Raw genomic sequence first — 14,591 nt, 5'->3', positions numbered from 1 at the left:
TAGCATATATCCTGGCACCTTATTTTATTCAAGTGGATACGGTTATCCATATAAAATGCCCACTCCTTTTTTGAACCCTAAGATCTTTGCCTCCATAACACTTTCTGGAAGAGTTCACGAGCTAATTAGGCTGTATTAAAAAAAAAAAAGTATGTCCTTTAATCAGTTTTAAATTGGTCACCTTCCAGACTGATCGGAAGATTCCTTGATCTTGTATTTTGAGGACAAGAAAGTAGGAATGCTCAGGTTACCTTCTCTAGACCATTCATTATATTGCACACCTTCCTTGTATCCCTTCTTATTCATGCCCCCTCTAAACAGTCAGATTTTTTTCCTCAGGCTCACCTCAGATGGAAGTCTCTCCATGCCTCGGCTCATTGTCACGACCCATTGCTGGACCACATTTCTATACAAGCTCTTTGGGGCAGGGACCGTCTCTTACTATGCGATTGGTTCCCGTTGTGCCGCCTGCTATACAAATCTCAGTTGCAGCCTCTCTAGACACTGCCATAAGACAAATAAAATAATGCTGCCCCTTTAAACTCAGTTAATGTCTCACCTCATGACTTAACAGCCCCACCCCCACCCCTTTAACTGCTTTTATACAAGTTCCCGATGAAGGAATAAACCTGCCAAAGGAATAAAAGCTGCCAAAGGAAAAAGCTTGCTGTGCATGTTGTAGCCCTTTATATCTATGAAGCCCCACTGAAGCCCCTCTCAAATGAATAGAGAGATAATGTTAATGGAATTATGCATTGTGTCTGATCAGGGACTGCCACTGAAAGATAAATGCCAAGGCAAAGCGGAGGCATTTAATCAAAAATAAACCACCTCACCATTTTTCTTCTTCCAAAGAAGCAAACCACGGTCCTGTCACTGCATATTATTTTGCTGGCATTATCTCTTATTTCCAAATAATTCAATAGAACGGGGAGGAGGGGGGAGATGGAAATGTGAAATCAAATTAATTAGAGTGACCCAACAAACTTGTGTTTGCACTGGAAGATTTAACATGGCAGCAAATCTAGTAGGAGACAAATTGCATTCGAATTAATTTAAGGGAGATAATTTGGGGCATATCAAGTTTATTTAGGATCAATTTTAATAAGCGAAAATAAAGTCAAGCAGTGGGTGATACAATCAGCCAATCAAAAGCCAACTCTAGTAGAGGTTTAGACAGTAGACTGTCAGTTACTTAGGAAGCCATTATGTGAAAAGCTCCATTTTTGGATGACTGAGACAATTAAAGGGGCACTCTCATTTCAACCAGCTGAACCTATTAGTTATGAATAAATTCTGATGAATCTGGCCCCCTTCTCCCTATTTGCAAGTAGCCAGAGACCTTAGCACATTTTGAGGCTCTGAGGTAAAATTCACTTAGGTGTGGATGGCCAGCAGAAGGCCCCGCGCAGCACTTTAGCCATCAAAATGGCACAAAGCCATGTTGTATGGTCTAGTACAATGGGCACCAGACTGGGGTCTGCCCCTGGTTCTGCCATGAACTCACTGGGACACCTTCGGCAAGTCACTTCCCCTTTGTGCTAATGTAATATAGCCCCATCTGTGCGCTAGGTATACTACAGAGAGGAATGGAAACAGGGCCCTTGCCCCCCTGCAAAGAGATTACAATCTAAATACATTGGCTTCCACCACAATTTTATCTTTATAAGCCTTGGAGTTGATAGTATATATTGGGCCAGATCCTCAGGTGCTGTAATACAGCCTTGCTCCACTGGAGATAGACTTATACCCACTTGATCTGGCCCAGTGTATTTATTGAGCGAATAGCTGGTGGTGGAAGACAGTCACTGCCATTCACCAAGGACATTCACTCGTGACCTGAATGCATTTACATTCCTAGACCGGGGACCGTTTTGAAACTGGAGTTTCACTACTTAGTATCCAAAAATATCACACCCAGCTGGTGCAAGCTCCCCTGCTGCGGAGATTTTCCTGAGCACACCAAACTCTGCTGCTGCAGAAACTCCCTGCTCCCCTTTAATCCCCCCAGCAGACCTTCAATCCTCAAAGAGACAAGGCACAGGTAAGTGTAATCCTGGCATTCCCATAGGAGGGCTACACATACAGTTACCATACTCCATGTGGGACAAGAAGAATTAGACCCTATTTCAATGCGGGGGGGGGGGGGGGGAAAGAGAGAAGAGGAGATGGAAGGATATTGTCTCCAGGGGATAAGTGGAAGTCACTAGGTTTTTAGTGATTCAAGCGAGACAAGACTTTTAGAGTATTTAGGTTTTGGCTTTAAACTCCACACCAAAAGGCTCCTCATTATAAGTGAGAGCGCCCCTTGATGTACATTGAAATGTCAAGGTAAAATGCCAAAGTAAAAATTCACCTAAGCAGCACTAACATATCATTATCGTAATGATTGATTAATAATAATAAATCAGGGAGTCATTACAGTAGGGACTATGCATTATAAACAATGATCACATCTCTTATCTACTGGCATGTTTTCCCTGCAGGGGACGGGGGTGGTATTAACCCATGAGTGGTAGGGCCAGTTTGGGAAGTCAGGATTTCAAGCAACCACTTCTTTCACTGGTCCAATCTTCCAAATACAAGGATGTACAAGAGATTTCCTCAGATTTTCGGGCACCGCAAGATGTATTACATCCAAAAGCAATGAGGAAAATCTGTGCCTGACCCTGGGAGAAAGGAGAGACATGGCACCACGCTACAGAGCGACCTGCCACCAGATCAGGAACAGACAGGGGTCAGCCTCCAAGCACAGCATGTAACCCTATTATGGGTGGGTGATATTCCCACCCTGAGAGACACCTGCAGGGTCTGCTTCTTCCTCACCATCAGAAGAGACCAGGGCACAACATGGAACCCATGGTCTGACCAGGAGCCTGGCCTATGCAGGAGAATGGGAGTATGAGGCAGCCCAACCATCGCTCCCATGAGGCAAATGCGAATTGACATATTTTGAATTCCAATATTTCCCCCAAAACCTCAACATTTTCCAGCCAGCTCTCATGGCTTACGCCCCTGCCCATACAGAAATGAGCTATACCAGTATAGCCACCTTTATACTGGTATTACTGCATTCACTCTTGGTGGTTGGTACCACTTCGAACAGTTTGTGTGAAGATGGACCTCACCCTTTAGCTTGTCCTGCCAACGAATTGAATTGAGAACAGACCCAGCACCATGGTAGTTACTAATGCATCCCCTGAATACCGGGCATTCCAGTACTTCCAGGAATGGCATGGGCCCACCTCCACTGGCATGACCCCTCGCACACAGTGCATACAAAGTCACACTGCATGGAGGACACCATTTTGAAAAGCATACTACCCTGGCCCCTACACTAGCACAGTGTGAACTTCAAAATGGCCCCATCCTCCATGCCATGCATGATACCAGTAGGGTGACCAGATGTCCTGATTTTATAGAGACAGTCCCGATTTTGGGGTTTTTTTCTTATATAGACTCCTATTACCCCCCACGCCCTGTCCCGATGTTTCACACTTGCTGTCTGGTCACTCTAGATACCAGACAAAACCACATCTGGCTTATATCACTCTGGACAGGGAACAAGTCAGACAAAAGCAGGACTGTCCAGCTTAAAACCAAATGAAGGGCCTGCCTATGGCGTGTCATCACTGCTCATCCTGTTGGAGAACAGAAGAACTGTTCACAGTCCCTCTTAGGAAGCACGGTTGTTACGGCCCATGGTTTGTTGTCCCCTGTCAATGAGGATGCAATTGGAAATGATACATGCCGGGCCATAAAAGATTGGGAGGCCTTTAAATCTTCATAGTGATTTATGCCTCTGTAATTAAGGGCTTTTAAATTTTAATTTAAAAGTTATGGGAGTTGTCTTTCCTTCTGAAAAATGCATTTATGGTTGGCTGCTTGGGTGAACTGAATAGCATTAAGCCCCACAGAGTCTGCTAGCCCTGAGATCACAGCGCTTCCTCAAGCATAGGCAGTGGGGTGGGATAGAAGAGGAGAAATAAATGCCAATTTTTTACTGCAGCTTTAAGATCCTGCAATAATAAATCAGCTAATTTCATCTAGACGGCTCGGAATAGGCTCTCTGTGTCCTAGCCACTTTCCTGAGAAACTCTGCAAGACTCTTCAAGGGGTACTGCCAAAAGAGCACAACAAACTGTGTCCCAAATCTTTTTGCACTCTGAGAGAAAGTTATTCAGACAGCAGAAAGTCTAGGGTAGAGTGCAGAACAGAGTGGTGTGGAATCATTGCTGCAAAGCCAGTAAATCTGGTTATTGGGGAATTCCCCCAGCATGTGAGCCTTCCCCAGGTGGTACAGAGCTGAGGTATCAGGTTCACAGATTCCCAGGCCGGAAGGAACCATTGTGATCTAGCCTGACCACCTGTCGAGCGCAGGCTAGAGAACTTACCCAAAATAATGCCTAGGCAGCCTAGAGCACATCTTTCAGAAAAAAATCCACTCTTGATTTTAAAGTTGTCGATTATAGAGAATCCACCATGACTCTTGGTTAATAGTGCCAATGGTCAGTTACTCTCACTATTAAAAATGTATGCCTTATTTCCAGTCTGAATCTGTCTAGCTTCAACTTCCAGCCATTGGATTGTGTTATACATGTCTCTACTAGATTGAAAGACTCATTTTTTAAATGTGTCCCCCTCCACACACCCCCAGATACATACAGACTGTAATCACATCACCCCTTACTTTTTGTGGCTCTTCTCTGAACCCTCCCCAATTTATCGGCATCTTTCTTGAGTCGCAGGTACCAGAATGGGACACGGTATTCCAACAGTGGTTGGACCATTGCCAAATTGGGAGGCAAAATAACCTCTCTACTCCTACATGAGATTCCCCTGTTTAATGCATCCCAGGATCGTATTAGCTTTTTTTGGCCACACTGGGAGCTCATCTTCAGCTGATTATCCACCATGAACCCCAAGTCCTTTTCAAAGTCACTGCTTCCCAGGATAGAGTCCCCCATCCTGTAAGCATGGCCGACGTTCTTTGCTCCTCAATGTACACTTATGGGTTTGTACATTTATATACTCTAAGTCACCTTCTTCCCAGCTGCAGCAGTGTGTTGGAGGCACAGCTGCTCTCCGGCTATCCTTGACTCCTGAGAAGGTCCCTTTGGTGTCCTATGGCAGCTGAGAGCAAGGCCTCATCTCCACAACAAAGCTGTGCTTGTTTAGTTAGCTGAGTTCTTTTGTGCGTCCACCTTTGTTTCAGTTGAGCAGTGCCTATCAAGTGAGGTCAAGTTGATTGCTTACCAAAGCAAGTTCAATCAGTAATGGCCCTCAAATCAAAATGCAAGATTCCACTCAAGTGTGATTGCACCAAATTAACTAATCCAATACTGCGTTCTCCTGTAGACTACACCAGAGTTACAAAAGCCTGGAGGTCACTGGCTCGGCAGGCCCCCAAGCCAACTCCAAAATCCCAGGAGCTATAAAACTGATAGAGTCACCCTGCTCTCCCTACTTCAGTTCCTGCACAAAGTCCAGAGCAGAACCAAACCAGATCAAATCCATTGTCTGGTGACTATTAAAACATTCTGGGATGGAGTCTCAGAGAGCACAGTTTAAACAAATTTAGAACCCACTTGGCAAGGAATATAAACTGGACAGGACTCAGGCTGGCTGAGTGACCTTGGGCATGTCACTTCATCCCTATGTTCCTCATCTGTAAAACGGGGATAGTGAGACCAACCTCCTTTGCAAAGCATTTTGAGATCTACAGATGAAAAACACTAGTGTTAATTATTATTAAGGCTGCTCGACAGACAGATCCTGTGGTTCTCTCTAGCTCCCAGACTAACTAAACAGCCTGTGCTGCATTGTGCCACCGTTCAAGGTGTCTCAAAGACCTGAACTGGACTCCAGAGTCACAGAAAGGAGCGCTGATTGCAGTACCACTTAAATGCAAAACTGAGAACTTTGGAGGCTGTAAAGGAGTCTACTCACCATTAGGCATTACCACGCTCCGGCTGGGCTAGCACCCCCTGCCAATAGTCACTCTGACACGGTGATGATTTCTCCATTAGGTAACTCAGACCTCCAGCCAGTTCACAAGCTTCAGTCCACTCCTTCCCGGGTCCCCCTGGGCCACTTTCTACTTCAAGGCTTCTTGCTTTCCTTCTAGGGCTCCCAGTTTTTTCCCCTGTTTAGTCACAGTCTCTCCCAGGCCTCCCTGCTTGGCAAACTTTCCTCAATGTCTCTGCTTGGTTAGGATCCCTCCCTGCTCTGAGCTTCCAGCCAGCTCTTTCCCTAGCTGCACCATAAGCCTGGCTCTTTATGGGGAATTGCCAGATTCCTTTCAGGTGGGGCTCATTCTGTAATCAGGTTGGCTTAACCCCAGGTTCTCCAGCCTTATTGGAAATCCTGGGGGAAGCCACCCTGTTACAAGGTTTTTCTATTTTGGCTTGGGCAAAATGCCAGGTTTCAGGCTGCTGCCTGCTTCCTTATTTTAGTCCCCTGGTCACGGTTTTAAAATTAGTTTTCCCTCATAAAGTAACGGCGCAAACTCAGAACCTCTTTGATTTCGATTTACAAACCCAAAAGGGACTTGTTTTCCAGTTCAAGTTAGGATGCAGCTGAAATCTCATGAGAACAGCAAATCTCATGGTATTTCCAGGAGGGAGGAGGTCACAGGAGAAACAGCTTGAAAAGAGCTTGATGGCTTATGAAACCTCAAACTTCTCTGCGGCGTTGGGGGAGATAGATGCTTAAAACCATAAGGAGAGAGCAATTAAGAGGCATAGGGCAAGAGAGAAGGGGGATGTTTGAGGTGAGGTTAGAGATGAGATGGAACTGATGGGGCAGAGAAATCCAGGGATGCTGGTCCAGACAACAGAAGCAGAGGAGAAGGTCCAAGCCAGGGCCGGCTCTAGCATTTTTGCTCCAAGAGGGAATGACGGCCCCGCTGCCGGACGTGCCGCCCCACTCTTCATTGGCCACCCCAAGCACCTGCTTGCTAGGCTGGTGCCTGGAGCCGGCCCTGGCCCAAGCATTGACAGGATGAAGGGAAAAAGAGCGGGCTTGAGTCAAGATGAGCAGAAAGGTAGGTGTGAAGAGTGAAAGTGATTTGCAAGGTAGGATGGAGTAAATATAACCCACCGGCTCAGCATGTGTTGTGTGTCCCTCTCTAGTGGTTGGACTAAATGAAATAAGATAAGAGCCTACTCTTACTACCAGCGTTTGGTGCCTAGGCCTAAGGTCCCAGGTTCGAAACCTGCTGATGAGCTACAGTGGGGAAGAGATGTGATTGCATAAATCCACTGAGTGCTCAAACACGACCCAAATCTCCTGACTCAGTCCAGCAGAATACCTCCAGCGACAGGGCGTGATTCTGACCCCAGCCCAGGGTTATACTAGCCTGAGTCCATTGGCTTCAATGGAATTACTCTTGATCTAGAGTCGGTAAGACCAGCGTTATACCCGCTGTACCTACGTACTGTAGGCTCTGATATTTAGAAACCGGGATGATGTGGCTGGCTGAGCACAGGAACTAGGCTCCCAGGCCCCAGCCCTGCTATGAGTTTTGCACAGACAAACCACTGCACCTGCACAGATCAGAGCCCTGGCCAGTATTTGGTTATAGTTATGAGATCCAAAGATGGGGCATTAGGCTGAGAGTCAGGACAACCCAGTTTCTGGTCTCAACTCTGCCACTGACCGGCTGTGTGACCCTGGGCAAGTCCCTCCATCTCTCTGTTTCCCCTCCCACTCATTTGTCTTGTCTACTTAGCCCGATAGTTCTTTGTGTCAGGGGCTGTCTCTCATTGTGCACACAGACTGCCTCAAGCTATGGGACCCTAATCTTGATTGTGACCGCTAGAGCTACTGTAATACAAATAATAATTTCCAGCCCATCTATTTTTTATGTGCTACTGATCTATATTAAACAGTTGGTGATTAGTACATTTATGCCGCGTTAAATCTAGATGTTTGCTTTTCGTGATGTGTATATATATGCATGGCTTTTAACTTTATGTACGGTAGAGTGTTTTAATTAGAAAATCAATAATTTTTTAAAAGACTTTCAAACTTATGAATGCTGCACTGTGCAACGTTCATGGCTGGGTGTAGCGAGCATTCTCTGACTCTTCGTTGGTGCAGTACATAAACCTCATCTATAACAACAGATCAGCAGACTTTTTTTTAACCCAAGAAGCTATTCATTCCTTATTATGTTGGCTGAGTCTCTCTTCCCCAGTGAGGCCTCATTCCTGCCAGCTGATCCACACGGGTCGACCCCTGCACCTCTGAAGCCCCACTGATTTCGATAGAAGTCACTGCTATTGAAAGGCCATAAGAAGTATGATCTAGTGGGTAGCGCACTGGACTGGGAATCTAGCAACCCAGGTTCAATTCCCAGTTCTAACAGAGACTTCCTGTGTGACCTTAGATAAGTCTCTCTGTACCTCCGTGCTCCATCTGTAATATGGAGAGAATACTTCATGGGGAAGGATAAAATCCATAAAGGACTATGACATGCTTAGATACTGTGGTAATGAGGGTTGTATAAGTAGCTGGAGTCATAGGATGAATAATTACACTGAGCTTTCATATAGCTACATCAGTAGCTATCAAAACACTTCACAGCCTTTATTATATTTATCCTCACAACACCCCGTATAAGGTAGGGAAAAGCTCATATCTCCATTGTACAGATGAGAAACTGAAGCACAGAGAAACCAAGCGACTTGTCAAAGGTCACACACAGGACAGGGGCGGCAGGTCCAGCTATTCGGCGGCAATTCGGCAGACGGTCCCTCACTCCCGCTAGGAGCGAAGGACCCTCCGCCGAATTGCCGCCGCAGATCGCGATCGCGGCTTTTTTTTTTTTTTTTTTTTTTTTTGGTGGCTGCTTGGGGCGGCCAAAACCCTGGAGCCAGCTCTGGTCACACAGGAAGTCTTTGGCAGAGCATGCGATACAGTGGCTCCTTTGAAAAGGGTCCCGTTCTTTGCAAACAACTTTGGTCTCGGACCTGACAAACTCACTACACCAAACACGTGTCTTGCAGGATATATTTATCCATAAAAAGTAGCATTTGAGATATCTCCAGAAAGCTCCTAACTTGTAAAGAGTCATACTCCTTGCAAGATGTGTATATGGGCAATATTTAAGGAATAATAGAACTATACTGACAGGATCCTTTATGGACTTGGAGTAAAAGTTAGGGCTTGTCTACACTTGAAATTCTACTGCGGCACAGCTGCTGTTGCGGCAACCCTTCAATGTAGACACTCACTACAGCAACAGGAGAGATTTTCCCATCAGCGTAGTTAATCCACCTCCCCGAGAGGCAGTAGCTAAACTGACGGACGATTTCATGGGGGTTAAGTCTGCTTAACTAGGGGCAGGTCTAAACTACAAATTTGCAGCTGCACCCCCGTAGCACGGCTGGTGAAGACGCTCTAAGCCGATGGGAGCGAGCTCTCCCGTCGGCTTAATAACTCCACCTCCACGAGAGGCGGTAGCTATGTTGGCAGCTATGTGACAGCGGGCAAAGCTCTCCTGCCAACGTAGTGCTATCTACATGGGGGGAGGGTTAGGGTCGGTATAACTACATCCCTCGCCCAGGGGGGTGGATTTTTCACACCTCTAATAAGGGTACGTCTTCATTATCCGCCGGATCGGCGGGTAGTAATCGATCCCCAAACGCGCTCCCCGTCGACTCCGGAACTCCACCACAGCGAGAGGCGGAAGTGGAGTCGACGGGGGAGCCGCGACCATCGATCCCGCGCTGTGAGGACCCGAGGTAAATCGATCTAAGATACATCGACTTCAGCTACACTATTCTCATACCTAAAGTTGCGTATCTTATATCGATCCCCCCCAGTGTAGACCAGCCCTAAGTGACTCAGCTGGATTGATGTAACTTTTGTGTGTAGACTTGGCCTTAGTCACCCGGGAATAATGTGTCTCGGTGGTGGGCCATTCAAGCAGGAGAGAGTTGTCACCCCGCCCTGTTTAGCCAGTGATGCAGGCAAGGCTCAGTGGTCTAGCCTTGCCCCATCTCAAGACTTACAAAGGAAAAAACATCAGACACAACTGCAAACAGTCAAAACGTCTTGGAAGTAAAAAAAAGAACATGAATAAAGACAAAAGACTGTCTCAGGATAACAGAGAAAGGGAAAAGGCATGAGGTGGCCTTTCACTGAGGGGACAACTTGGGGAGCAGGGATGCTCCAATGAAAAAGTGGATCCTGGTTTCTGTGAAGCCAGCAGACTGAATTTTGGGAGGGGGAGAAACCTACTTTATTAGATAGGAAAGGTAACTATGGATAAATGTGGACTCAGATTCATGTTTTATGATTTTGTTTTGTGGTGTAACCATTTGTTTCCACCACTCTCTCTCGGTTTTAGTTAACTCTCCATTCTTTCTTAAATAAACCTACTTTTGTTTGATTATAATTGCTCACAGGTGCTGTGCAGTTTACAGGAGCAGGGGTTTAAGGTAAAACCAGTAAACCAAGTCACACTGCTGCTTTGTGGCAGAGCAACTGGGATTTTTGTGGCTAGCCAGTGTCAGGAGCTGGATATCACAGGAGAGCGATTCAAAGGGACTCAGGTGCGTCTACTGTTAACCTGCAAGGCGAAGACAGGGCTGGTATAGGGCAGAGGAGAGTATTTGATGAGCTAACAGGCTCCCAGAATTCGGGAGCTGACACCCAGTTAAGCACATGCAAATCTCCCTCAGGCTGGAGACAGGGGATAATGAGATGACCAACAATCCTGGTTGCCATGAGAACGATCATAGAACGGGGAACTGAACCTGAGTCTCCCAAGTCCTAGCCCAGTGCTCTAACCACTGGACATTTCTTCCTCACTACAAGGTCTGCCTCACAGGATCAGGGCCTTGAAGGCCTGGCAGTGGTATGAGCCATCAAAATGTTAGGACCCCTACCCTAGAGTAAAGTTGTTTCTCCAAACCTTTGAGCTCAGTTTTCTCCAAGTATAAATCCATTGGGCCAGAGATCTGCAGTTGGCATGTCCATTGTAGTCAATGGAGCGATGATGATTTACACCAGCTGAAGACGCTGTCCCTCATTGACCTCAATAGAGTTAGAGCTGCATAAAGGAGAGGAGAATCGGTCCTCTCGGGCCTACAGAGTCAGGAGACACACATCAAGAGAACAGCCCCTCTCACCGTACTTTGGCATTTCTGCTTCTAGCCAGGCATTGGCAAAGACGAAGGAAATGATTTAAACGAACCTGGAACTTCCCAAAAGGTCTGGTTTGAATTCTGGAGCAAGGTAGGGGCTGCAGTGAATTATGTATTTGCCCATGGCCATACTGGATCATACCACTGGGCCCACCACGGATGCACCCGTTTGCCCTATAAAAACACATAATCTTACAAAGCTTTTGGCCTTGGTGGGAATGTGCCATCTCCTCAGGAATAAGAAGGGGAAAACATAACAGGAGTTAAGAGCACTTACCAGCTAGAGGAGATGAAGATACAACAGTTACAAAATGGCTGCTTTAAAGCGTCAGCTGCCTTGCTCCATTTAAAGTGCCACCCCCCTGAAAAGCATGCTAGGAAAAAGTTCCTACAAGACAGCAACCTTACCTTAAGAAGAATGAGTAGGGATTAGGCAGTTTTCAAGACAGGTGTTGTGTGTTCCGTCATTACATTGTTGTGTCAGTTATATCCTGTGGCAGAGAATTCCACAGGTTAATTCTGTAAAACAAAGTGGCAGGACAACTCACACTGAGGTATTTAGTAGTTTAACTGATTGGTAAAAGCTTATCTAGGGAGTTAAAGGGTATTGCTGAATTACCGCTTCCAATGAAAGTTAAGTCCTAGGCCCTAAGTATTTTTATTAGGATTTATTGAGCAGCGTTAGGGACCTCAGTGAAAAGTAAGACATGGTCCTTATCCCAAGGATCTTATGTTCTAAATGAGAGAGACAATGTCAATGTGGTTCATACACATAATTAACTGGGTGAACAAATGAAAATCTGTTCTCAAGGCACGGTGTATGTGTCAGAACAAACCTGTAGGGAGTTCAGAGAGGGACTGGCATGAGAGGAGTTAAATCCTCATTTTCCCACTTGTGAGGGGTTTTTCCTTCAGAGTACTTTGTTCAAATTAAGGGGTGGGGGGCAGCATTGTCTAATGGTTAAAGCAAGGGATGGGAGTCAGGAGACCTGGCTGCTCCTTTAGACTCTGCCAATGATGCTGTTTGTGACTTGGCAAACCATTTATTATTCTTTAATGTTGGTAGCAGCAGCTAGAGGCCCAAACCAAGATTAGATCCCCATTGTGTGAAGTGTTGCAAATACATACAATTAAAGAGACACTCCCTAGTTTACAAGACAGCGAGTGGGGAAACAGAAGTACTATTATCCCTGTTTTACAGATGGGATGCTCAGGTGTGGTAACCTCAAATGGTGAAATTCAGTTTCCCATTCAAGGTCGCACAGGGAGTTTATGCCAGAGGCAGGAATTGAATCTATGTCTTTTGAGTTCCAATCCAGTACCTTAATCACCATATCAGCCTTCCTCCTTATTTAGACCCTCTACCTATTTAAATCAATGGCACAATTCCCATTAACTTCAGTGGGAATGGGCCCTTTAACCTCAGCGTGCCTCAGTTTCTGCAGCTGCGAAATGGGTATTATTCTACCTCCCCACCTTCACATAGTCCATGGAGATCCTCCCATCGTGAGCAAAGCTGCACATCAGTACAAAGTGGGATTACCATCACCGCTGCTGCCTGCCACTGCCGAGGGACCCAGAGTTACTCCAGGCAATTAAAGCCAATGAATCGATTCATTTCAGCCAGTCTGTTGAGAGGAAGATAGAAACCTCCTATGGAGGCAGGAGCTGTGACCACTCATGTAAACACAAGTTAATCAACAACTCGCATTAAATAAGTAGAGTCAGGTGATGACCCCAATTTCTTTTATTCCAGGGTATATTTCTTCAGCAGCAGCTCCCATCAGCATTTACAGCTTATTTCTTTGCCACTTATATCTAATTAGGACCCACATTCAGAACACGTACAGGCAGTGGTAATTACACCGGTCGGCCATGCAGGAAGTGAGGAGCTCATTCACACTGCCTGGTGTGGCTTTTTCGGGTACCTCTGCACTGCAATAAAAGACCCACAGCCAGGGGTGCTGGAACAATTTGTATAGCGGGGCAGGGCCTTAGAGCCACTGAACCAAACTGTAAACCCTGTGTATGATGGAAACCACTTCCATCATTCACAGCCGCACCCCCGGCATCCCGTGTTCCGGCACCTATGCCCACAGCACAGCTGTGGCTGGCCCAGGTCGGCTGACTCGGGCTCGGACTGCAGGGCTAAAACTTGCAGCATCGATGTTCAGGCTCAGGCTGGGCTCTGAAACCCCACAAGGGGCGCGGATCCGAGAGCCATTTACGCTGCAATGTGCCGGCCCCGCCTCCTGTGCCCCAGGAGCCCAAGTCCGTTGACCCGGGCTGTGAGACTCAATGCTGCGGGTTTTCTATTGCAGTGTAGACGTAACCGTAGGGGCTGCTGGAGTTCAGGATGGAGCAGCTACGGCTCTTCCTGCGGACAAATAGTTTGTGGGACATATACCGATGCTTTTTGAGTCAGGGTGCTCCCCTTCATTCCCAAGAGTGGACCCTGACAGCCCAACTCACCCCGTAGAGTCCTGGCATAGCTAGAGTGGCAGCATTAGTATTACGTGTATTACACACAGGCCCCAACCATGATCAAAGCCCTGTTGTGCTAGGTCCTGTACATACACGTTGTAAGAGACAGTCTAAACTTCCACTCTAAATAGACGAGAGACAAAGGGTAGGAGAAAACTATTTTGGGGTCCTTTTATGGCCCCCCCGTCACCACAGTACCTGAACACCTCACAATCTATAATATATTTATCCTCACATAACAGCTGGGGAACTGAGGCACAGGTAATCTAAGGCTTTGTCTACACTAGACAGTTGTACTGCTTTAACGGTTCCTTTATAGAGATAGCAGCACAACGGTCCCTAGGGTGGGCTCCGTTATACCAGTATAAAGGTGTGTTACACTGGTATAGTTTATTTCCACATGGGCAGAGGAATACGTTCTCCTGCTATAAGTTACCTTTGTAACGTTCATACTAGAGATTGTGCTAGTACAACTATTTCACAATAAACAAAATAGTTATACCAGTACGAAACGTGTGGATAGACCAGGCCAAATCTGTGTGCATAAGGTCACACAGGAAGGCTACAGTATTGCTGGGAAATGAACCCTGAGCTTCTGGAATGCAGACCAGGGGTTTACCCACAATACCGCCTCTTATCTGAAATCATCATGTCGCCCTGACATCATCCAACACTGCCTTGAAGTTGTAATGAACAGCACATTCGAATGCTACACCACAGTACTGGGCAGGGAGCAGAGAAGAGCACACGATCCAATTGAAATTATAAGGAGAATTTAGAAATGCAGACTGTAATTGATTTTCAGAAAGCAGAATATGGACACAGGCACTAAAAGAACCCGAATCCATTGTGTAAAGTGAAATTGGACCTTTAAGGGCCAAGTATAGTGAGAAATTTAATATCACAAGTCACTGTGAAAACCCCCAGTGGATTACGATTTCATTAGAGCAT

The sequence above is a fragment of the Malaclemys terrapin genome, chromosome 1 (genome assembly GCF_027887155.1).
Source record: "Malaclemys terrapin pileata isolate rMalTer1 chromosome 1, rMalTer1.hap1, whole genome shotgun sequence".
NCBI classification, from domain to species: domain Eukaryota; kingdom Metazoa; phylum Chordata; order Testudines; family Emydidae; genus Malaclemys; species Malaclemys terrapin.
The sequence above is the reverse complement of the archived record's forward strand: the minus strand, read 5'-3'. Positions refer to the sequence as shown.